This window comes from Macaca mulatta, chromosome 15 (assembly GCF_049350105.2).
Source record: "Macaca mulatta isolate MMU2019108-1 chromosome 15, T2T-MMU8v2.0, whole genome shotgun sequence".
Taxonomy (NCBI): domain Eukaryota; kingdom Metazoa; phylum Chordata; class Mammalia; order Primates; family Cercopithecidae; genus Macaca; species Macaca mulatta.
This window is the reverse complement of record NC_133420.1, coordinates 16,150,703-16,174,953: the sequence shown is the minus strand read 5'-3', so window position 1 is coordinate 16,174,953 and position 24,251 is coordinate 16,150,703. Positions and strand designations below refer to the sequence as shown.

General features: G+C 48.6%; 1 protein-coding gene and 2 long non-coding RNA genes across 5 annotated transcripts in view; 2 read left to right on the top strand and 1 right to left on the bottom strand.

Annotated features, from left to right (window-relative positions):
- LOC144335026 (uncharacterized) overlaps nt 1–24,251 on the bottom strand; it is a 109,137-nt gene that overhangs the window by 46,714 nt on the left and 38,172 nt on the right. The window lies entirely within an intron of this gene.
- LOC144335010 (uncharacterized) lies at nt 18,886–21,350 on the top strand. The gene is made up of 3 exons (XR_013405389.1): nt 18,886–19,462; nt 19,794–20,224; nt 20,912–21,350. It is a non-coding gene; the product is annotated as an uncharacterized LOC144335010 (long non-coding RNA).
- Nucleotides 21,539–24,251, top strand: part of PRRC2B (proline rich coiled-coil 2B) — a 131,891-nt gene continuing 129,178 nt past the window's right edge. For 2 of the 3 annotated variants that reach the window (XM_077967413.1, XM_077967403.1), the window contains exon 1: nt 21,539–21,675. The gene's annotated coding sequence lies outside the window, so the exon portion shown is untranslated. The remainder of the gene's footprint in view (nt 21,676–24,251) is intronic. The other variant, XM_077967420.1, reaches the window with a different exon arrangement.

The following is a 24,251-nucleotide window of genomic DNA, read 5'->3' as shown; positions in this document are numbered from 1 at the left end:
TGCCAGCCCTTGGGAGGGGAGCATGCGCAGTGTGTTTCCTGGAGCTGTGCACGTGCTCACTTGATGCGTTCTTCCCTTACCACTCAAATGCCCCTAGAAGTTCATATCCCAGTTAAACGCGACTATTTTGCCTCTTAATGCACATGCTCGAGCCTACTTGCCCAGCTCCTGAGATCTTATCAGGAAGCTGCTGATCCCCAGTTTCAGGTGTTCCTGTTCATTGCGAGACTGCTTTCCCTGCTGCCTGTGCCCAGTCACAGTGCCTGGCTCCCACATTATTTTTTGACCAATTATTATGTTAGAGAGACAGTTAACAACCACTTGACCATCACATGATGGTTGCGGACGTTCCTGGTGTGGGGGGCCCTCTCCTGCTGTGCTCATACCTGACTAGCTATCTACTGTAACAAGACCCCGTCCCTAAAAACACTAAAAATAAAAATAAATTTAAAAAGTAGGCCAGGCACGGTGGTTCATGCCTGGAATCCTTGGGAGGCTGAGGTGGGAGAATTGCTTGAGCCCAAGAGTTTGAGACTAGCCTGGGTGACATGGCAAAGCCCCATCTCTACAAAAAACATGGCAAAGCCCCATCTCTACAAAAAATACAAAAATGGGCTGGGCGCAGTGGCTCACGCCTGTAATCCCAACACTAGAGCGCGCCACTGCACTCCAGCCTGGTGACAGAGCAAGACTCCCTCTCAAAAATAAATAAATAAGAAGTATGTTCTTTTTTTTTTTTTTTTTTTTTTTTTGAGACGGAGTCTCGCTCTGTCGCCCAGGCTGGAGAGCAGTGGCCGGATCTCAGCTCACTGCAAGTTCCGCCTCCCGGGTTCACGCCATTCTCCTGCCTCAGCCTCCCAAGTAGCTGGGACTACAGGCGCCCGCCACCTTGCCCGGCTAGTGTTTTGTATTTTTTTTTTAGTAGAGACGGGGTTTCACCAGGTTAGCCAGGATGGTCTCGATCTCCTGACCTTGTGATCCGCCCATCTCGGCCTCCCAAAGTGCTGGGATTACAGGCTTGAGCCACCGTTCCCGGCCGGAAGTATGTTCTTTCTGCTATAAGTAGAGACAGGCTAAAAACATCTGTAACATCTGTAACATGCCTCTGACCCTGAATACTGTGTCGAAATTCAGCCTTGCTTTCTGCTGGCTTTCCAATGATACCTGTGACTGATGAAGAAATATGTTTCAGTTCCTTGCCAGATTTTATTTTTATTTCTGTTACAGTTTTTACTGCAGAATTTTTTTTTTTTTTTTTTTGAGACGGAGTCTGGCTCTGTTGCCCAGGCTGGAGTGCAGTGGTGCAATCTCGGCTCGCTGCAAGCTCTGCCTCCCGGGTTTACACCTTTCTCCTGCCTCAGCCTCCCTAGTAGCTGGGACTACAGGCGCCTGCCACCACACCTGGCTAATTTTTTGTATTTTTAGTAGAGACGGGGTTTCACCATGTTAGCCAGGATGGTCTCGATCTCTTGACCTTGTGATCCGCCTGCCTGGGCCTCCCAAAGTGCTGGGATTACAGGCGTGAGCCACTGCACCGGGCCAGAAATTTTTTTTTTTTTTTTTTTTTTTTTTTTTTTTGAGACGGAGTCTTGCTCTGTCACCCAGGCTGGAGTGCCGTGGTGCAACCTCGGCTCACTGCGAGCTCTGCCTCCTGGGTTCATGTCATTCTCCTGCCTCAGCCTCCTGAGTAGCTGGGACTATAGGTGCCCGCCACCGTGCCCCACTATTTTTCTTTTCTTTTTTTTTCTTTTTTTTTGTATTTTTAGTAGAGATGGGGTTTCACCATGTTGGCTAGGATTGTCTCAATCTCTTGACCTCGTGATCCGCCCGCCTCGGCCTCCCAAAGTGCTGGGATTACAGGCGTAAGCCACCGCGCCCGGCCAGAAATTTTTATCATAAAAGGAAGAATAAATGATTCCCAAGGGTATTGCTATTAAGAAACCTCAAAAAAGAAGTCAGGTGCAGTGGCTCACACCTGTAATCCCAGCACTTTTGGAGGCCGAGGCGGGAGAATCACTGGAGCTCAGGAGTCTGAGACCAGCCTGGACAACATGGCGAAACCCCATCTCTACAAAAAATACAAAAAAATTAGCCAGGCTTGGTGGTAGACTCTGGTAAGTTTCAGCTACTTGGGTGACTGACCGTGCCTCAAAAAAAGCAGAAAGCTCAAAAAAGGCTTCAAATCATTTATCATTAAGTTTGAAGAAACTCTGGGGGAAGCACTTGATTAAGTATGACACAACTTTAAAAATCACTGGAAAAACTGTAGAGGTTCGCCTGGATATTGGATTTTCACATGCTCCGGTTCTTGCGATGGCGTCATATTATGTAACCTCGTATCTCAAGGCCCATCTCTGCCTAGCGAGAGGTTCTTCATTTAAATAAATTGGTGTAAATCCACATTTCAAATAATCTTCTGGATTAATTGAAGTCCTGAGCCTTGAAAAAGGGTCAGTTTGACATTTGGTGGGTTTTTGTTTTTGTTTTTTTTGTTTTTGTTTTTGAGATGGAGTCTCACTCTGTCGCCCAGGCTGGAGTGCAGTGGCCGGATCTCAGTTCACTGCAAGCTCCGCCTCCCGGGTTTAGGCCATTCTCCTTCGTCAACCTGTAGCTGGGGACTACAGGCGCTGCCACCTCGCCTGGCTAGTTTTTTTTGTATCTTTTAGTAGAGACGGAGTTTCACCATGTTAGCCAGGATGGTCTCAATCTCCTGACATCGTGATCCGCCCGTCTCAGCCTCCCAAAGTGCTGGGATTACAGGCTTGAGCCACCGCGCCCGGCCTCTTCCGTTTTTTTCTTCAGACATGGTCTCATTCTGTCAATCAGACTGAGTGCAGTGGCAAGACCTCGGCTTACTGCAACCAATATCTCCCCGGCTCCGGTGATGCTCCCTCTTCAGCCTCCCAACTAGCTGGGACTACAGGCATGTGCCACCATGCCTGGCTAATTTTTGTATTTGTTTTTTTGTAGAGATGGGGTTTCATCTTGTTGCCAAGGCTGCTTTCGAACTCCTGGGGTCAAGTGATCCCCCTGCCTTGGCCTCCCAAGGTGCTGAGATTACAGGCATGAGCCATGGCTCCTGGCCTAATACTACCCTCATTCATTCATTTCTTTTTTCAAGACGGCTTTATTATTCTTTTTCAGCTTTACTGAGGTATAATTAATGTGCAATAAACTGCACATATATGAAGTGTAAAATCTGATGTGTTTTTGTGTTTTGACATATGTCTACACATGTGAAATGAGTAATACAACCAAGATGATATTTCCTTCATCCTCACTGGGTTCTTCCTGATTTTTTTTTTTTTTTTTTTTTTTTTTTGAGGCAGAGTCTCACTCTGTTGCCCAGGCTGCAGTGTAGTGGCAAGATCTTGGCTCACCGCAACCTCTCCCTCCCCACTTCAAGTGATTCTCCTGCCTCAGCCTCCCCAGAAGCCGAGATTACAGGTGCCTGCCACCATACCCAGCTAATTTTCATATTTTTAGTAGAGATGGGGTTTCACCATGTTGGCCAGGCCGGTCTCAAACTTCTACCCACCTCCGCCTCCCAAAGTGTTGGAATTACAGGTGTGAGCCACCATGCCCGGCCTCTTCCTGCTCTTTTGTAATCCATCTTTTCTTCCTCCTACCCTCAACCCCAGAAAATCACTGATCTGTCACTTTTTGTTTGTATTTTCTTTTTTTTTTTTTTTTTTTTGAGACAGAGTCTCGCTCTGTCCCCCAGGCTGGAGTGCAGTGGCATGATCTCAGCTCATTGCAAACCCCACCTCCTGGGTTGACACCATTCTCCGGCCTCAGCCTCCCAAGTAGTTGGGACTACAGGCACCCACCACCACGCCTGGCTAATTTTTTGTATTTTTAGTAGAGAGGGGGTTTCGCCGTGTCAGCCAGAATGGTCTCCATCTCCTGACCTCGTGATCTGCCCGCCTCGGCCTCCCAAAGTGCTGGGATTATAGGCGTGAGCCACCGTGCCCAGCTGGTTTGTATTTTCTAGCATTTTCTATAAATCAAATCATGCAATGTGTATTCTTTATCTGACTTTTTTCTTTTTTGAGACAAGGTCTCTTTGTTGCCCAGACTGGAGTGCAGTGGCACAATTATAGCTCACTGTAACCTTGAACTGGGCTCAAGTGATCTTCCTTCCTTAGCTCCCTAAGTAGCAGCTGGAACTACAGGCGTGGGCCACAGTTGTTTTTTTTTATTTTTTATTTTTGAGATGGAGTTTGGCTCTTGTTGCCCAGGCTGGAGTGCAATGGCACGATCTCAGCTCAGCGCAACCTCCGCCTCCCGGGTTCAAGCGATTCTCCTGCCTCACCCTCCCTAGTAGCTGGGATTACAGGCGTGTGCCACCATGCCCGGCTAGTTTTGTATTTTTGGTAGAGATGGGGTTTCTCCACGTTGGTCAGGCTGGTCTCAAACTCCTGACCTCAGGTTATCCGCCCTCCTCCCTCCTCGGCCTCCCAAAGTGCTAGGAGCCACCAGTCATGAGCCACCATGCACGGCCTTTTTTGTTTGTTTGTTTGGAGAGATGGGGTCTCGTTATGTTACTCAAGCTTGTCTCAAGCAATCTTTCCATCACAGCCTCCCAAAGCACTGGGATTATGGACATGATGCACCATGACTGGCCCTTTTATCTGGCTTATAAAAAAAAAAAAAAAAAGTTTGTATTATATAAATAAATATTTTAAATTTTTTCTAGAGACGAAGTTTTGCTATGTTGCCCAGGCAGACCTCAAACTCCTAGGTTCAAGCAATCCTCTTGCCTTGTCCTCCTTAAGTGCTGGGATTACAGGGGTGAGCCGTGGCACCCAGCCTGTCTGCCGTTTTGGTTTTTTGTGTTTTGGGATGGTATCTCGCTCTGTCCCCCAGGCTGGAGTGCAGTGGCACAATCTCGGCTTACTGAAACCTCCGTCTCCTGGGTTCAAGCAATTCTCCTGTCTCAGCCTCCCAACTAACTGGGACTATAGGCAGGCAACAACACCCCTGGTCAACTTTTTCGTCTTTTATTTTTTTATTTTATTTTTGAGACAGTTGGTTGGAGAAAGGTATTGTTTGTCCAGAGCAGAGTTACTACTGAAATCAGTCTCCCCCAAAATTCTGAGGCTACGCTCTTTCAAGGATAGTTTGGTAGGCAGGGGCTAGGGAACGGGTGCTGGTAATTGGTTGGGAATGTGATCATGGGGGTGTGGAAAATGCTCCTTGAGCACTGAGTCTTCCTGTGAGTTGGGCCACAGGACCAGTGGGCATTAGTTTTTGTTTTGTTTTGTTTTGTTTTGTTTTGTTTTGAGACAGAATGTTGCTCTTGTAACCCAGGCTGGAGTGCAATGGCGCAATCTCGGCTCACCACAACCTCCACCTCCCAGGTTCAAGCGATTCTCTTGCCTCAGCCTCCCGAGCAGCTGGGATTACAGGCATGCGCCACCACGCCTGACTAATTTTTGTATTTTTTGTAGAGGTGGGGGTTTCTTCATGTTGGTCAGGCTGGTCTTGAACTCCCAGCCTCAGGTGATCCACCCACCTCAGCCTCCCAAAGTGTTGGGATTACAGGCATGAGCCACCACGCCCAACCAGGCTTTAGTTTTACAAAGGCAGTTTAGTTTGGGGAAGGACTACTATCATCCTTGCTTTAAGGTTAAACTATAAACTAGATTCTCCCCAAAGTTAGTTTGGCCTAAGCCCAGGAATGACCAAGGAGAGCTTGGAGGTTAAAAGCAAGATGGAGTCAACTATATCAGCTTTCTGGTTTGTTTATTTGTTTGAGACAGAGTCTCGCTCTGTGACTCAGACTGGAGTGCAGTGATGCGACCTCGGCTTGCTGCAACCTCCGCCTCCTGGGTTCAAGCAATTCTCATGCCTCAGCCTCCAGAGTAGCTGGGATTACAGGTGCACACCACCACGCGTGACTAATTTTTGTATTTTTAGTAGAGATGGGGTTTCACCATGTTGGCCTGGCTAGTCTCAACCTCAGGTGATCTGCCCATCTTGGCCTCCCGAAGTGCTGGGATTGCAGGTGTGAGCCACCACAGCTGGTCTAGATTTCTTTTACTGTCATAATTTTGCAAAGGTTTCAGGGCTGGGATGAAAGAGTGGGAACAGGGCTTGGCTTCAGCTCACGCCCACTAGAGCATTCTTCCATGCATTCCCAGTGATCACAAAGCCCACTCCAGTATCTCACTGATGCCATAATGTTTAACCATGCCTTTTACTTAAGGAATGCCAAGAACTGGCTTTAGGAAATCCAAATATGAAACCAAGGTTGTGGCATGTTCCACCCTGGGAAGGAATGCTGAACAACTGATTTACAGCCTTCTTGCTACCAGTCAGACCACCAGATGGCCCCTTAGTCAAGAAAACCATAGCAACCAGCCGTGCTGACCTGCATACCTTACCCCTCAGTGTTTTGCCCAGTCCAGCCTGCACACCACCCTACCCCTGACGTTAATTCCCACACTTTGCCTAATAAAAAAACCCTACTGACTCTTTTTAGACAGGCAGTCAGGGAATTCTCCTCTCTCTCTCTCTGTCTCTCGTGCCACCTCCATTGTGTCCGGCATAAGCTCCAATGAAGTCTTTCCTGGGAAAACTCCAGCTTCATGACAATTTCTATTGCCTTGACAGCCCAAGAATCCATGGTCAATAACAGGGAGGAGTGGCTCACACTTTTTTTTTTTTTTTTTTTTTTTGAGACAGAATCTTGCTCTGTCGCCCAGGCTGGAGTGCAGTGGCACAATCTCAGCTCACTGCACGCTCCGCCTCCCGGGTTCACGCCATTCTCCTGCGTCAGCCTCCCAAGTAGCTGGGACTACAGGCGCCCGCCACCAAGCCTGGCTAATTTTTTTTTTTTTTGTATTTTTGGTAGAGACGGGGTTTCACCATGTTAGCCAGGATAGTCTCAATCTCCTGACCTTGTGATCTGCCCGCCTCGGCCTCCCCAAGTGCTGGGATTACAGGCATGAGCCACCGCGCCTGGCCGTGGCTCACACTTTTACCCAGCAGTTTGGGAGACCAAAGCGGAAGGATTATTTGAGCCCAGGAGTTCAAGACCAGCCTGGGCGACACAGTGAGACCCCATCTCTACAAAACATAAAAACAAATTAGCTGGGCATGGTAGCATACACCTATGGTCCCAGCTACTTGGGAGGGTGAGGAGAAAGGATTACTTGAGCCAGGAGTTCGAGGTTGCAGTGAGCTATGATCCTGCCACTGCACTCCAGCCTGGGTGACAGAGTGAGACACTGACTCAAAAAAAAAAAAAAAAGTTCTTTTTAAGAGAATCGCCAGCTTGTGTGTGAGAAATACATTTCTGTTGTTTGTAAGCCACTAATTTTATGACATTTTGCTATAGCGTCCAGACATGCTAAGACAGGTTATGAATACTAACAATAGTGCTAAGTTATTAAGAAAAGATTGGCCGGGCATGGTGGCTCACGCCTGTAATCCCAGCACTTTGGGAGGCCGAGGCGGGTGGATCATGAGGTCAGGAGATCAAGACCATCCTGGCTACCACGGTGAAACCCCGTCTCTACTAAAAATGCAAAAAAAATAGCTGGGTGTGGTGGCGGGCGCCTGTGGTCCCAGCTATTTGGGAGGCTGAGGCAGGAGAATGGCGTAAGTAAACCCGGGAGGCGGAGCTTTCAGTGAGCCGAGATTGTGCCACTGCACTCCAGCCTTGGCGACAGAGCGAGACTCCGTCTCAAAAAAAAGAAAAGAAAAGAAAAGAAAAGAAAAGAAAAGGTTAACTATGTCCAAGACAAGATCTTCTATTTAATAGGACAAAGATACTTTGGGTTTTTTTGAGACAGAGTTCTGCTCTCATTGCCCAGGCTGGAGTGCAATGGTGCGATCTCCACTCACTACAACCTCTGCCTCCTGGGTTCAAGTGATTCTCCAATCTCAGCCTCCTGAGTAGCTGGGATTACAAGCGCCTGCCACCATGTCCGGCTAATTTTTGTATTTTTAGTAGAGACAGGGTTTCACCCTGTTGGCCAGGCTGGTCTCGAACTCCTGACCTCAGGTGATCCGCCTGCCTTTGCCTCCCACAGTGCTAGGATTACAGGCATGAGCCACTCTGCCTGGCCTTTTTTTTTTTTTTTTTTTTTAAATAAAATACTATTTCAAACACAAAAACTTTAGAACTTTGAGTTTGCTTTGGTAATCTGTAAAACTAACTCATATGGAACGATTAGTATTATTCTTAAGATGTTGTTTTGAAAAAGCCTATAGTATTCATTGGCCGGGCGCGGTGGCTCAAGCCTGTAATCCCAGCACTTTGGGAGGCCGAGACGGGCGGATCACGAGGTCAGGAGATCGAGACCATCCTGGCGAACACGGTGAAACCCCGTCTCTACTAAAAAATATAAAAAACTAGCCGGGCGAGGCGGCGGGCGCCTGTAGTCCCAGCTACTCGGGAGGCTGAGGCAGGAGAATGGCGTAAACCCGGGGGGCGGAGCTTGCAGTGAGCTGAGATCTGGCCACTGCACTCCAGCCCGGGCGACAGAGCCAGACTCCGTCTCAAAAAAAAAAGAAAAAAAAAAAAAAAGAAAAAGCCTATAGTATTCACAAGCTGTACTGTAACTCATTACCAATTAATTTGTCATCAGGATGGATAGAGTTCATGCTATTTAAAAAAACAAAAACAAAAACAAAAAACTATGTTCTGACTGGGTGTGGTGGTTCACGCCTGTAATCCTAGTACTTTGGGAGGCCGAGGCGGGTGGATCACCTGAGGTCAGGAGTTCGAGACCAGCCTGACTAACATGCTGAAACCCCGTCTCTACTAAAAATACAAAAATTAGCTGAGCATGGTAGCACATGCCTGTAATCCCAGCTACTTGGAAGGCTGAGGCAGGAAAATCCTTTGAATCTGGGAGGCAGAGGTTGCAGTGAGCCAAGATCTGTGCCACTGCACTCCAGATGGGGCGACAGAGTGAGACTCTGTCTCAAAAAATAAATAAATAAATATATATATATAATTTTTTTTTCTTTCTTTTTTTTTTTTTTTGAGAGAGAGTTTTGCTCTTGTCGCCCAGGCTGGAGTGTAAGGGTGTGATCTCGGCTCACTGCAACCTCCACCTCCCGGGTTTAAGCGATTCTCCTGCCTCAGTCTCCAGAGTAGCTGAGATTACAGGTGCCTGCCACCACGCCTGGCTAATTTTTTGTATTTTTAGTAGAGATGGGTTTCACCATGTGTCAGGCTGGTCTTGAATTCTTGACCTCAGGTGATCCACCCGCCTCGGCCTCCCAAAATGCTGGGATTACAGGCATGAGCCACCGTACCTGGCCATAAATCAATACTTTTTTTTTTTTTTTTTTTTTTTGAGACAGAGTCTTGCTCTGTCACCCAGGCTGGAGGGCAGTGGCATAATCTCGGCTCACTGCAACCTCCACCTCCCAGATTCAAGTGATTCTCCTGCCCCAGCCTCCCAGGTAGCCAGGATCACAGGCATGTGCCACCACGCCCGGCTAATTTTTGTATTTTTAGTAGAGATGGTGTTTCTCCATGTTGGTTAGGCTGGTCTTGAACTCCTGACCTCAGATGATCCGCCTGCCTTGGCCTCCCAAAGTGCTGGGATTACAGGCATAAGCCACCGTGCCTGGCCATAAATAAGTTTTTATTTATTTTTATTTTTTTTTATTTTTATTTTTATTTATTTATTTTTTTTTGAGACAGAGTCTCACGCTGTTGCCCAGGCTGGAGTGCAGTGGCGCGATCTCGGTTCACTGCAAGCTCCGCCTCCTGGGTTCACGCCATTCTCCTGCCTCACCTCCTGAGTAGCTAGGACTACAGGCGCCCGCCACCGCGCCCGGCTAATTTTTTGTATTTTTAGTAGAGACGGGGTTTCACTGTGGTCTCGATCTCCTGACCTTGTGATCCGCCCGCCTCGGCCTCCCAAAGTGCTGGGATTACAGGCTTGAGCCACCGCGCCCGGGCTGATAAGTTTTTAAAAGCTACATTCTGAGAAGTCTACTAATGAAAAAGTTAAGCAAACAAACAAACAAACAAATCCTACGTTTTATACTGTTATTCATTACTGACAACCTACTTAATGGCTCTGTTTTGTTTTTGTTTTTTTGAGATGGAGTCTTGCTCTGTCACCCAGGCTGGAGTGCAGTGGCATGGTCTCGGCTCACTGCAATCTCCACCTCCCGTATTCAAGCGATTCTCCTGTCTCAGCCTCTCAAGTAGCTGGGATTACAGGTGCACGCCACCATGCCCGGCTAATTTTTGTATTTTTCTTTTTTCTTTTTTTTCTTGAGATGGAGTCTTGCTCTGTCGCACAGGCTGAAGTGCAGTGGCATGATCTCAGCTCACTACAAGCTCTGCCTCCCGGGTTCACGCCATGTCGGGGAATTGAGGACATTTGGTCAAAGGAGAAGGATCCAGAACTGTGACCAGCAGAAATTGGTGCATGGCCTCTCATTTCTTTTTTTTTTTGAGATGGAGTCTCACTCTGTTACCCAGGGTGGAGTGCAGTGGCACGATCTTGGCTCACTGCAAGCTCCGCCTCCTGGGTTCACGCCATTCTTCTGCCTTAGCCTCCCGAGTAGCTGGGACTACAGGCGCCCACCACCACGCCCGGCTATTTTTTTGTATTTTTAGTAGAGACCCGATTTCATCATGTTAGCCAGGATGGTCTCGATCTCCTGACCTCGTGATCCGCCCAACTCGGCCTCCCAAAGCGCTGGGCTTAGGGACGTGAGCCACTGCACCTGGCCAACGGATTCGTTTTGAAAACCTCTTAATAAATTATACAAAAACACACCGTGGTGTAAATGTGCCATCATTCTTTGCCTGACCAAGTTCCTGTGTGTCACCTTGGCGAGGTGGTGCAGCATGATGGAAAGCAGAAGGTCTGTGATTAGCTGCATAGGGGTTCACATCCTGGCTGAGTCAGTTACTTGCTGGGAAAATTACTTATCTAGTCCTCAGTTTCCTTATTTATTATTTTTATTATTATTATTTTTTCTGAGATGGAGTCTCACTCTGTCACCCAGGCTGGAGTGCAATGGTGTGATCTTGGCTCACTGCAACCTCCACCTCCTGGGTTGAAGCAATTCTCCTGCCTCAGCCTCCCAAGTCATGGGGATTACAGGTGCGTGCCACCACGCCCAGCTAATTTTTTGTATTTTTAGTAGAGACGCAGTTTTACCATGTTAGCCAGGATGGTCTCGATCTCCTGACCTCATGATCCACCCACTCCAGCCTCCCAAAGTGCTGGGATTACAGGCGTGAGCCACTGCACCTGGCCAGTTTCCTCATTTCTAAAGTCGGGCAATAAGGTCGGGTGCAGTGGTTCATGCCTGTAATCCTAACACTTTGGGAGGCTGAAGTAGATGGATTACTTGAGGTCAGGAGTTCAAGACCAGCCTGGCCAACAGGGTGAAACCTTGCCTCTACTAAAAATGCAAAAATTAGCTGGGCATGGTGGCAGGTGCCTGTAATCCCAGCTACTCAGGAGGCTGAGGCAAGAGAATCACTGGAACTCGGGAGGCGGAGGTTGCAGTGAGCTGAGATCGCACCACTGCACTCCAGCCTGGGCAACAGTGAGACCCTGTCTCAATAAAATAAAATAAAATAAAATAAAATAAAATAAAATAAAATAAAATAAGGTAATAATAGTACCTGCTGCAGAGGGTTGTCGTAAGGATTTAATGAACTGATGCATGTAAAGCACCTGCACAGGGCTGGGATGTAAACTCAGAGTGCACTGGCTGTTTGTGTAGTATGAATTACTATTCATGTTTCAGCATGCATGCCCCTTACTGGTTCTGAAGAACACAGTGGTCTTTGGTTACCAAGATATAAGTAAACAATTCAAGATTACTTTTGGGTGTTCCCATACTGATAAACAATCCTGTGTGGTTTTTTCTCCCTAGATAATTTTAATGATCTGGAATGCTTTTAATGACCTAATTTGGGGCTGGGCATTCATACCTATAATCCTAGCACTTTGGGAGGCTGAGGTGGGAGGATTGCTTGAGCTTAGGAGTTTGAGACCAGCCTGAGCAATAGTGAGATCCCAGTCTCTGCAAACATTTTTTTAAAAATTAGCCTGGCATTGCAGTGTATGCCTGTAGTCCCTGCTACTCAGGAAGCTGCGATGGAAGGATCACTTGAGCCTGGGAGGTTGAGGCTGCAGTGAGCCACTGGTTGTACCACTGCACTGCAGCCTGGGAGAAAGTGAGGGTATGCCTCAAAAAAAAAAAAAAAAAAATCTGACTTGGGAGTTGTCATGCGCGTCCGTGTGAAGAGACCACCAAACAGGCTTTGTGTGAGCAACGTGGCTGTTTATTTCACCTGGGTTCAGGGGGGCTGAAAAGAGAGTCAGTGAAGGGAGATAAGGGTGAGGCTGTTTTATAGGATTTGGGTAGGTAAAGGAAAATTACGGTCAAAGGGGTGTTGTTCTCTGGCGGGCAGGAGTAGGGGTCACAAGGTGCTCGGTGGGGGAGCTTTTTGAGCCAGGATGAGCCAGGAAAAGGAATTTCACAAGATAATATCATCGCTTAAGGCAAGGACCGGCCATTTTCACTTCTTTTGTAGTGGAATGTCATCGGTTAAGGCGGGGCAGGGCATTTGCACTTCTTTTGTGATTCTTCAGTTACTTCAGGCCATCTGGGTGTATACGTGCAAGTCACAGGGGATGCGATGGCTTGGCTTGGGCTCAGAGGCCTGACATTCCTGCCTTCTTTTTTGTCGCCCAGGCTGGAGTGCCATGCCGTGGCTCACTGCAAGCTCCGCCTCTCGGGTTCACGCCATTCTCCTGCCTCAGCCTCCGAGTAGCTGGGACTACAGGCGCCCGTCACCACGCCCGGCTAATTTTTTGTATTTTTAGTAGAGACGGGGTTTCACCGTGTTAGCCAGGATGGTCTCAATCTTCTGACCTCGTGATCCGCCCGCCTCAGCCTCCCAAAGTGTTGGGATTACAGGCGTGAGCCACCGCGCCCGGCCCTGCCGTCTTATATTAATAACAAAAATAAAACAAAATAATGTTAAAGTGTTGGGGCGGCGAAAATTTTTGGGGGGTGGTATGGAGAGAGAATGGGCGATGTTTCTCAGGGCTGCTTCAAGCGGGATTGGGGCGGCGTGGGAACCTAGAGTGGGAGAGATTAAGCTGAAGGAAGATTTTGTGGTAAGGGGCGATATTGTGGGGTTGTTAGAAGGAGCATTTGTCATATAGAATGATGGGTGATGGCCTGGATGCGGTTTTGTATGAATTGAAAAACTAAACGGAAGACACAAGGTAAGAGAAGGAGAAAAAACAGGTATTAAAGGACTAAGAATTGGGAGGACCTAGGACATATAATTAGAGAGTGCTTAAGGAGGCTCAGCATAGCCTTGCTAGCAAAGATTATTTACTTTAAGAGGGAACTTAGAGTGGCGGTTTGGGATAGCACTAGGAGACATCAGCTGTGATGGCTTGGAGAAACAGTGTAAACTAGCAGTGTAAACACGAGCAGGGCATTTATGAATAGTTGAGAATGGTGAATAGGAGTATGACTAGACAGAAGATAGGAGGGATGACAAGTTTTTTGGGGTGCAGTCCAAGTTGGCGTGGTGTCTGGAATGAGACTGGGACTTAATAAAAAGGAGTGTCCACACAGGAGCTCAAATGGGCTGGAACCCGTAGCATTCCGAGGACAGGCCTGAATTCTGAGAAAGGAAAGTGGTAAAAGTATTGTCTAGTCCTTTTTAAGTTGGTGACTGAGCTTGGTGAGGTGTGTTTTTTAAAGACTATTAGTCTGTTCTACCTTTCCTGAAGATTGAGGAAGGTAAAGGATATAAAAGTTTCACAGAATACTAAGAGCCTGAGAAACTGCTTGGGTGATTTCACTATTTTTTTTTTTTTTTTTTGAGACGGAGTCTCGCTCTGTCGCCCAGGCTGGAGTGCAGTGGCGGGATCTCAGCTCACTGCAAGCTCCGCCTCCCGGGTTCCCGCCATTCTCCTGCCTCAGCCTCCCGAGTAGCTGGGACCACAGGCGCCGCCACCTCGCCCGGCTAATTTTTTGTGTTTTTAGTAGAGACGGGGTTTCGCCGTGTTAGCCAGGATGGTCTCGATCTGCTGACCTTGTGATCCGCCCGTCTCAGCTTCCCAAAGTGCTGGGATTACAGGCTTGAGCCACCGCGCCCGGCCTGGGTGATTTCACTATTAAAGGCTGGTCTGTTTTCAGACTGTATAGAGATAGGAAGGCCAAACTGAGGAATTAAGTCTGAAATGACCGTGGTGGCCTTCTCAGACCCTGTGGGAAAGGCCTCTACCCATCTAGTGAAAGTGTCTACCCAGAATAAGAGATATTTTAGTTTTCTGACTTCGGGCATGTGGGTAAAGTCAATTTGCCAGTCCTGGGCAGGGGCAAATCCCAGAGCTTGATGTGTAGGAAAGGGCGGGGGGGGGGGGAGGCTGAACAATCCCTGAGGGGTAGTAGAATAGCAGATGGAACACTGATAAGTGATCTCCTTGAGGATAGATTTCTAGGATGGAAAGGAAATGAGAGGTTCTAATAGGCAGGCTGGTGGCTTGTAACCTACGTGGAAGACGTTATGAGATGACGACAGGATAGAATGGGCCTGTGAGGCTGGAAGGAGATATTTTCCTTGGTCTAAGAACCATTTGCCTTGTGTGTGAAGACATTGATAGGTGGAAGTTTCAGCGGGGGAGTAGGTGGGAGTGGCCGATGTAAAGGAGGAAAACTGACGTGAGGGATAGAAGTTGGAACCCTAGCTGCTTTTTTAGCTAACTTATCAGCATAAGCATTGTCTTGCGCGATGGTTGGGGGAAGAAAATAGATTTTGGAAGTTATGAGAACTGTAGAGAGTTGAGCACAGTTTGTGATTTTAGGGCCTCTAAAGCAGTGGCAGCCGCTGCGCACAGACATGAGGGCTAGGCTAAAACGATAAGGTCATTTGGACCGAAAGGCTACAGGACGCGGTCCTGGCTCTTGTGTAAGAATTCTGTCTGCACTAACCATGCCTAGGAAGGAAAGGAGTTGTTGTTTTGTAGAAGGGATTGGGATTTGGGAGATTAGCCAGACACGATCAGCAGGGAGAGTAAGTGTGTATTTATGAGAATTATGCCGAGATAGGTAACAGATGAGGAAGAAATTTGGGCTTGACTGAAGTAATGAGGGCTGTCCGTGAGGCCTTGCAGCAGTACAGCGCAGGTAATTTGCTGAGCCTGATGGGTGTCAGGGTCAGTCTAAGTGAAAGCGAAGAGAGGCTGGGATGAAGGGTGTAAAGGAATAGTAACGAAAGAATGTTTGAGATCCAGAACAAAATACTGGGTTGTGGAGGGAGGTATTGAGGATAAGAGAGTATATGGGTTTGGCACTATGGGGTGGATAGGCAAGACAATATGGTTGATAAGGTACAGATCTTGAACTAACCTGTAAGCCTTGTCTGGTTTTAGGACAGGTAAAATGGGGGAATTGCAAGGGGAGTTTACACACAAAGGAGGCTTTGAACGGGGGGAAAAGGCAGCAATGAGGTGTGGCTGTAGCCTAGGAATTGTCAGGGAAGCAGATAATTTAGTTAAAATGTCTTGGCCTAATAAGGGAACTGGGCAGGTGGGGATAACTAAAAAGGAGTGCATAAAAGAATGTTGTCCAAGTTGGCACCAGAGTTGGGGAGTTTTAAGAGGTTTAGAAGCCTGGCCGTCAATACCCACAACAGTTATGGAGACAAGGGAAACAGGCCCTTGAAAAGAAGGTAATGTGGAGTGGGTACCCTCCGTATTGATTAAGAAGGGGACGGACTTGCCCTCCACTGTAAGAGTTACCCAAAGTGTCTGTGATGGTCCAGGAGGCTTCCGAGGTGATGGGGCAGCGTCAATCTTCAGCCGCTAAGCTAAGAAGGTTCTGGAAAGGAGTCAGTCAGAGAGCCTTGGGCCAGAGCTCCAGGGGCTCTGGGAGTGGCTGTCAGGCGAGTTGGACAGTCCGATTTCCAGTGGGGTCCCGCACAGATGGGACACAGCTTAGGAGGAATCCCGGGCTGCGGGCATTCCTTGGCCCAGTGGCCAGATTTCCGGCATTTGTAGCAAGCTCCTGGGGGAGGAGGTTCTGGAGGAACCCCTGGCAGCTGCGGTTCAGGCGTTTGGAGTTGTGTGCTGGAGATGTGGCTGGGGTTTGTCTCACAGTGGAGGCAAGGAATTGCAACTCAGAAATAAGTTGCTACTTGGCTGTCTTTATTATTGTGCACCTTGAAGGCGAGGCTCATTAAGTCCTGTTGTGGGGTTTGAGGGCCGGAATTTAATTTTTGGAGCTTTATTTAATGTCAGGAGCAGACTGGGTAATAAAATATATATTGAGAATAAGATGGCCTTGTGACCTTTTAGGGTCTAGGGCTGAAAAGTATCTCAGGGTTGCTGTTAAACAGGCCATGAACTGGGCTAAGTTTTTTTTTTTTTTTTTTAAATATTTGATGAAAAAGAGCCTAAACGCTAACTGATTTAGGAGGGGTCGGATAAAGAAAAAGGAACATTAATCGTGACTACGCCTTTAGCTCTAGCCACTTTAAGAGGAAATTGCTGGACAGATGGGGGAGGGCTAGTCGCAGAACGAAACTGTAAGCCAGACCGGGTGTGAGGAGGGGAGGTGATAAAAGGATTATAGGGTGGGGGAGCGGAGGCTGAGGAAAAATTGGGACCTAGCTTGGCCTGGTGAGGAGGACAGAGGTCAAATGGGTCTGTAGAAAAGGATGATTTTTAGAAAGACTCAGCGAGGCTTGGGGTTGGGACTGAGGGGACAGGCGGGAGGGAAAAAAGGAAGATTTGGGACGAGTTGCATTGGGAACAGTGACTAGGGAGGGACCAATGTGTAAAAGAATGCCTGGACGTCAGGCACCTCAGACCGTTTGCCCATTTTACGACAAGAGTTATTTAGATCTTGTAGGTTGGAAAAATCGAAAGTGCCATTTTCTGGCTATTTGGAACTACTGTCGAGTTTGTGTTGGGGTTAAGCGGCATTGTAGAAGAAAATAAGGCATTTAGGTTTTAGATCAGGTGTGAGTTGAAAAGGTTTTAAGTTCTTGAGAACACAGGCTAAGGGAGAAGGAGGAATGGAGGGTGGAAGGTTGCCCATAGTGAAGGAGGCAAGCCCAGAGAAAAGAAAGAGTAGAGACACGGAGAGAAGGAGTTTGGGGGTTCCTGCCCTCCAGAAAAGCGGGAAAGGGATCGGGGCGCGGAACTAAGGGATTGGGGTGCAAAAATAAGAGGTCAGGGTGCAAAAATAAGAGGGGGCACAAAAATAAGAGGGGCACAAAAAATAAGAGGGGCACAAAAAGTAAGAGGTCGGGGTACTTGCCCCTCCCCCAGAAAAGCAAAGAAGAGGTAGAGAGAGGGAGGATAGGGGTTGGGGTGCTTGCCCCTCCCCCAGAAAAGCGGGACTTGCCGCTTAGGGTGAAGGACCAAGGCAGGCGTCCCCACAGCGTGGTCAGACACCCCTGAAACGTGGGTGAGTAATCAGAGAGGCGTCCCTGCAATGATTAAACACCACGGGAAGGCTGCCTTCCCCAGTCCGTGACCAGCGCCGGCGTTTTGGGTCCACGGATAAAACGTGTCTCCTTTGTCTCTACCAGAAAATGAAAGGAATTGGAATTAAGAGAAGGGAGAGGCCGGGCGCGGTGGCTCACGCCTGTAATCCCAGCACTTTGGGAGGCCGAGGCGGGCGGATCACAAGGTCAGGAGATCGAGACCACGGTGAAACCCCGTCTCTACTAAAAATACAAAAAATTAGCCGGGCGCGGTTGTGGGCGCCTGTAGTCCCAGCTACTCGGGAGGCTGAGGCAGGAGAATGGCGTGAACCCGGGAGGCGGAGCTTGCAGTGAGCCGAGATCGCGCCACTGCACTCCAGCCTGGGCGACAGAGCGAGACTCCGTCTCAAAAAAAAAAAAAAAAAAAAAAAAAAGAGAAGGGAGAGACTGAAGGGTGGTGCCAAGATTGAAAGGAGAAAGAGGTCGAGGGATAGTGAGAGAGGTTGGAGAAGAGAGTAAAAAAGGGGGCACTTACCTGATTTAAAATTGGTGAGATGTGCCTAGGGCTGGTTGGTCTGAGGACCAGAGGTCATAGGTGGATCTTTCTCACGGAGCAAAGAGCAGGAGGACAGGGGATTGATCTCCCAAGGGAGGTCCCCTGATCCGAGTCACGGCACCAAAATGTCATGCGCGTCCGTGTGAAGAGACCACCAAACAGGCTTTGTGTGAGCAACATGGCTGTTTATTTCACCTGGGTGCAGGTGGGCTGAGTCCGAAAAGAGAGTCAGCAAAGGGAGATAAGGGTGGGGCCGTTTTATAGGATTTGGGTAGGTAAAGGAAAATTACAGTCAAAGGGGGTTTGTTCTCTGGCAGGCAGGAGTGGGGGTCACAAGGTGCTCAGTTGGGGAGCCAGGAAAAGGAATTTCACAAGATAATATCATCGCTTAAGGCAAGGACCGGCCATTTTCACTTTTTTTTTTTTGGGACAGAGTCTCGCTCTGTCACCCAGGCTGGAGTGCAGTGGTCGGATCTCGGCTCACTGCAAGCTCCGCCTCCCAGGTTTACGCCATTCTCCTGCCTCAGCCTCCCGAGTAGCTGGGACTACAGGTGCCCGCCACCTCGCCTGGCTAGTTTTTTTGTATTTTTTAGTAGAGATGGGGTTTCACCGTGTTAGCCAGGATGGTCTTGATCTTCTGACCTTGTGATCTGCCCGTCTAGGCCTCCCAAAGTGCTGGGATTACAGGCTTGAGCCACCGTGCCTGGCCCATTTTTACTTCTTTTGTGGTGGAATGTCATCAGTTAAGGCGAGGCAGGGCATTTGCACTTCTTTTGTGATTCTTCAGTTACTTCAGGCCATCTGGGCTTATACGTGCAAGTCACAGGGGATGCGATGGCTTGGCTTGGGCTCAGAGGCCTGACAGGAGTATTTTCTTTTCTTTTTTTTTTTGAGACAGAGTCTCGCTCTGTCGCCCAGGCTGGAATACAGTGACATGATCCCTGCTCACTGCAACCTCCACCTCCCAGGTTCAAGCGAGTCTCCTGCCTCAGCCTTCTGACTAGCTGGAATTACCGGTGCATGCCACCAGGCCTGGCTAATTTTTGTATTTTTAGTAGAGACAAGGTTTTACCGCGTTGGTCAGGCTGGTCTCAAACACCTGACCTCGTGATCCGCCCCCCTTGGCCTCCCAAAGGGCGGATTACAGGCATGAGCCACCGCGCCCAGCCGGATGTATTTTCAGAACAACTCTAAAGCAGAATGCTGTTCAAGTCACCTAATTTCTGCCTCATATGGTGTCTCTTTATATGCATAAGCCTCACTGTTTCCATGGGTCCCTTGGAAATACTATCACAAAGGTGATTGGCTGATGGACTTCATCTTTTGGTATCATTATATACTTCTGGTGGCATCTTACCCTTGTTTAACAAGCCTAAGAGGCACTGCTTGCAGAGATTTTCACTAGACAGGATCGTCAGTGTCAGCTTATTAAATATAAACAAGTGGGCCGGGCGCGGTGGCTCAAGCCTGTAATCCCAGCACTTTGGGAGGCCGAGACGGGCGGATCACGAGGTCAGGAGATCGAGACCATCCTGGCTAACACGGTGAAACCCCGTCTCTACTAAAAAAATACAAAAAACTAGCCGGGCGAGGTGGCGGGCGCCTGTAGTCCCAGCTACTCGGGAGGCTGAGGCAGGAGAATGGCGTAGACCCGGGAGGCGGAGCTTGCAGTGAGCTGAGATCCGGCCACTGCACTCCAGCCTGGGCGACAGAGAGAGACTCCGTCTCCAAAAAAAAAAAAAAAAAAAAAATAAATAAATAAATATAAACAAGTGGCATCAGAAATAAGATCTACCATTATCCTTTCCCGTTTTTCTGATAACATGGAAATTTTGCCCAGTTTTCAGGCTATTGCCATTCTTGCCACCGCCTAGCTTTATGATCACACCAGAAAGCACAGCATGACTGAGAATTCGAATAAACCTTCCAAAAATCTTCTCTCCGAAAGTGAACTGGATCTCTCTTGGACCTCATACACCTCACAGATAACAAACCTTCATCCAGAAAAACGTTTAGCTCTTTGTTATGAATTTTTTGCGAGTCTTCCATTTAACTTCTTCAACAACTTCACCATGATCTTTGCAGATATGCTCATTCCCACAGAGGTTCCTTCGAGGAGGGAGTTTTGGGTTTTGTTATTTTTCCCCCACAGACCAAAAGCTACAGAAATGAGAGGCCATGGCCGGGCGCGGTGGCTCACGCCTGTAATCCCAGCACTTTGGGAGGCCGAGGCAGGCGGATCACCAGGTCAGGAGATCGAGACCATCCTGGTTAACACGGTGAAACCCCGTCTCTACTAAAAATACAAAAAAATTATCCGGGCGTGGTGGTGGGCACCCGCAGTCCCAGCTACTCGGGAGGCTGAGGCAGGAGAATGGCGTGAACCCAGGAGGCGGAGCTTGCGGTGAGCCAAGAGTGAGACTGTCTCAAAAAAAAAAAAAAAAGAAAAGAAATGAGAGGCCATGCACCAATTTTTGCTGGTCACAGTTCTGGATCCTTTTCCTTTGACCAAATGTCCTCAATTCCCCCACATGGCTCTGGAGATGGGTTTGTAAACCGAGAGACCCCGCTGTCAGCAATTAGCTTCCCTCCCCAACCGCTGCCGCCAAGACGGAGTCTCACTTTGTCGCCCAGGCTGGAGTGCACTGGCGGAATCTCAGCTCACTGCAACCTCCGCCTCCCGGGGTCAAGCAATTTTCCCGCTTCAGCCTCCCAAGTAGGTGGGTTTACAGGCGTGCGCCACCACGCCCGGCTAATTTTTGTATTTTTAGTAGAGACGAGGCTTCACCATGTAGGCCAGGCTGGTCTCGAACTCCTGACCTCGTGATCCACCGGCCTAGGCCTCCCAAAGTGTTGGGTTACAGGCGTGAGCCAATGCGCCCGGCCTTTAGCACTTAGCTTTTTGATTTTTTTCTTCCCTTTGCTCATAAACATCTACAAGCCGATCACTGCTCTGGTGCGGAAGCGCCACCTGCCCCGACAGACTCAAGTTTGTGTACTGCCGCTGATGGGTGTGTCCATTTGCTTTCGGAGAAGTCTCCAGATCTAGGTTCCGAATTCGGCTGCAAGCTGGGGACCTTACTGGGGGCCCTGTGCACAGACCACGGCGTCTGGCTTCCTCTCAATCTCCCCCACCAAGGCTCCCGTCAGCATCTTGGACGGTCTTTCCCGGGACAGAGGCCACCACCCCGCCAAGGCTGGCCTTCCGCCCTCGAGCCGGACTGTCGCTGTCTCGGATCGCCTAGCACTACCCGACACATGGAGCGCGGATGCGCGCGGCAGGACCCTGCGGGAGTTAACTGCTAGCGTCTCAGCCTAGCTGACGTGAAAGTTAGTCAAAACCCATGGCGCTATTTCGGCCAGTCGGAGCTGGCCAATGGATGAGAGGCAGCTACTTCATGCAATCACGTCCGTCCGATGGCCCGCAGGTCGCCCAATCGCAAAACGATGCAGCCAAAGTCGCTTCCGGAAGACGCAGGGAAGGCGGGGAATAGGGAAGGGGTGTGGCCACAGGCCCCGCCTTCCGCTCTGGGCAGCCGCGGTTCTGGGCGTGCGTGAGGGAGGGTGGGTGCTGAAGGTGGAGGCGGCACCCACGCCAGGTGAGCAGACGTTTTTTTGGGTGGCTCTTTTACGATCGCTCGGCTACAAAGAAAAGGTAAATGTTTGAGATAATGGATATTTCAGTCACCTTGATTCGTTCTTTACACATTGTATGCATGCATCAAAATAACATGTACCCCCTCAAATAAGTACTATTATCAATTTAAAAAATACCTAAGAAAACCACTCGTCCACACTGTGAGTTAGTGTGGTTAAAACTAAACACACTGTGGCTGGGTGCGGTGGCTCACGCCTGTAATCCCAGCACTTTGGGAGGCGAGGTGGGTGGATCACCTTCCGAGGTTAGTAGTTCGAGACCAACCTGACCAAGATGGGGAAACCTCACCTCTGCTAAAAATGCAAAATTCAAAATTAGCTGGGTGTGGTGGTGGCGCCTGTAATCCCAGCTACTCGGGAGGCTGAGGCAGGAGAATCACTTGAACCTGGGAGGTGGAGATTGCAGTGAACCAAGATCACGCCATTACACTCCAGCCTGGGCGACAGAGCGAGCCTCTGTCTCAAAACAAAAACAAAAGCAAAAAACGAAAAAAAAAACCACTAAACACACTTCACTGATTCACGTATCCAAGAGTTGCAGGTGATGCCTTCTGTTTATATTTATCTGTATTCTAAAAAAAGAAAAAAGTCAGAATGATATTAAATTTTGCTAACATATATTACACAGATTGAACCCACTAGGCGTCAGTCTGTATAATGCATATTGTAAAGGTTAACCTCGCTCCTTTTTTTTTTTTTTTTTTTTTTGAGACAGAGTCTCACTTCATCCCTCAGGCTGGAGTGCAGTGGCGTGATCTCAGCTCACTGCAACCTCTGCCTCCCGGGTTCAAGTGATTCTCCTGCCTCAGCCTCCTGAGTAGCTGGGATTAGAGGCATGTGCCACCATGTCCAGCTAATTTTTGTATTTTTAGTTGAGACGGGGTTTTCTCCATGTTGGCCAGGCTGTTCTCGAACTCCTGACTTCAGGTGATCTGCCCACCTTGGCCTTCCAAAGTGCTGGAATTACAGGCATGAGCCACCATGCCCAGCCGATTTTTTTTTTTAGATTACAGATAAATGTAAATAGAAGGATCATATTTCCCGCACACATCCCAGTGGACCAGCTTGCACCTTCCCCAGGGTACCACTGCCTCTCTTAGGAGACTCTGCCCCACAACACTTCAGTTTATTGTTTGTGGAGAGGCAGAAGCTGAGCAATTAATGTATAGGTAGACGGGAGACAGACTACCCAGGTTTGAGTCCTGTACCTTCCATATACATGCTGAGTGACCTCAAGTCACGTAACTTCTCTGTGCAATTTCCTCATCTTCAAAATAAGGTCATTGGCCGGGCGCTGTGGCTCACGCCTGTAATCCCAGCACTTTGGGAGGCCGAGGCAGGTGGATCACAGGTCAGGAGTTTGAGACCAGCCAGACCAACATGGTGAAACCCTGTCTCTACTAAAAATACAAAAATTAGCCGGGCATGGTGGCATGCACCTGTAATCCCAGCTACTTGGGAGGCTGAGGCAGGAAAATTGCTTGAATCCCGGAGGCGAAGGTTGCAGTGAGTTGAGATTGCGCCATTGTACTCTAGCCTGGGCAACAGAGCAAAACTCTGTCTCAAAAAAAAAAAAAAAAAAAAAAAAAAAAAAGCATTAACAATAGCTGTCTGGCAGGGTTTTTGTGAGGATTGAATGAGTTATTATGAAGGTGCTTAATGTGTAATCCATAATCTGCACTTAATAAATGATGCTGTTGAGGGAATGGGTGTTGTCTCAGAGCAGGTAGGAGCGCCCCATGTTATCTGTCCTTATTTCATTGTCTGCCACAGGCTTTGAGGTCGGAAGGAACTTGTCCACGTCGGTTCTCTAAGCATGCACCTTTTACCTTATAAAATTTACCTAAACTTTCTGAGACTCAGTCTCCTCCTCTGTAAATGAGAACTGATGTTAAGGATGAAATTAGGCTGGGCATGGTGGCTCACGTCTGTAATCCCAGCACTTTGGGAGGCTGAGGCAGGCGGATCACCCGAGGTGTTCAAGACCAGCCTGAGGTCAGGAGTTCAAGACCAGCCTGGCCAATGTGGTGAAACCCCTTCTCTACCAAAAATACAGAAATTAGCCGTGCATGGTGGCAAGTACCTGTCATCCCAGCTACTCGGGAGGCTGAGACAGGAGAATCACTTGAACCCGGGAGGCGGAGGCTGCGGTGAGCTGAGATCGCACCACTGCACTCCAGGCTGAGCAACAGAGTGAGACTCTGTCTCAAAAAAAAAAAAAAAAAAAAAAAAAAGGCTGGGCATGGTAGCTCACATCTGTAATCCCAGCACTTTGGAAGGCTGAGGCAGGCGGTTCATCATCTGAGGTCAGGAATTCAAGACCAGCCTGACCAACATGGTGAAACCCCGTCTCTACTAAAAATACAAAAAAATCAGCCAGGTGTGGTGGCACGCACCTGTAATCCCAGCTAATCGGGAGGCTGAGGCAGGAGAATTGCTTGAACCCGAGAGATGGAGGTTGCAGTGAGCGGAGATCGCGCCAATGCACTCCAGCCTGGGTGACAGAGCGAGAGTCCGTCTCCAAAAAAAAAAGAAGAGGGCTGGTACCACGATGGCAGTTTGGAGGTAGACACC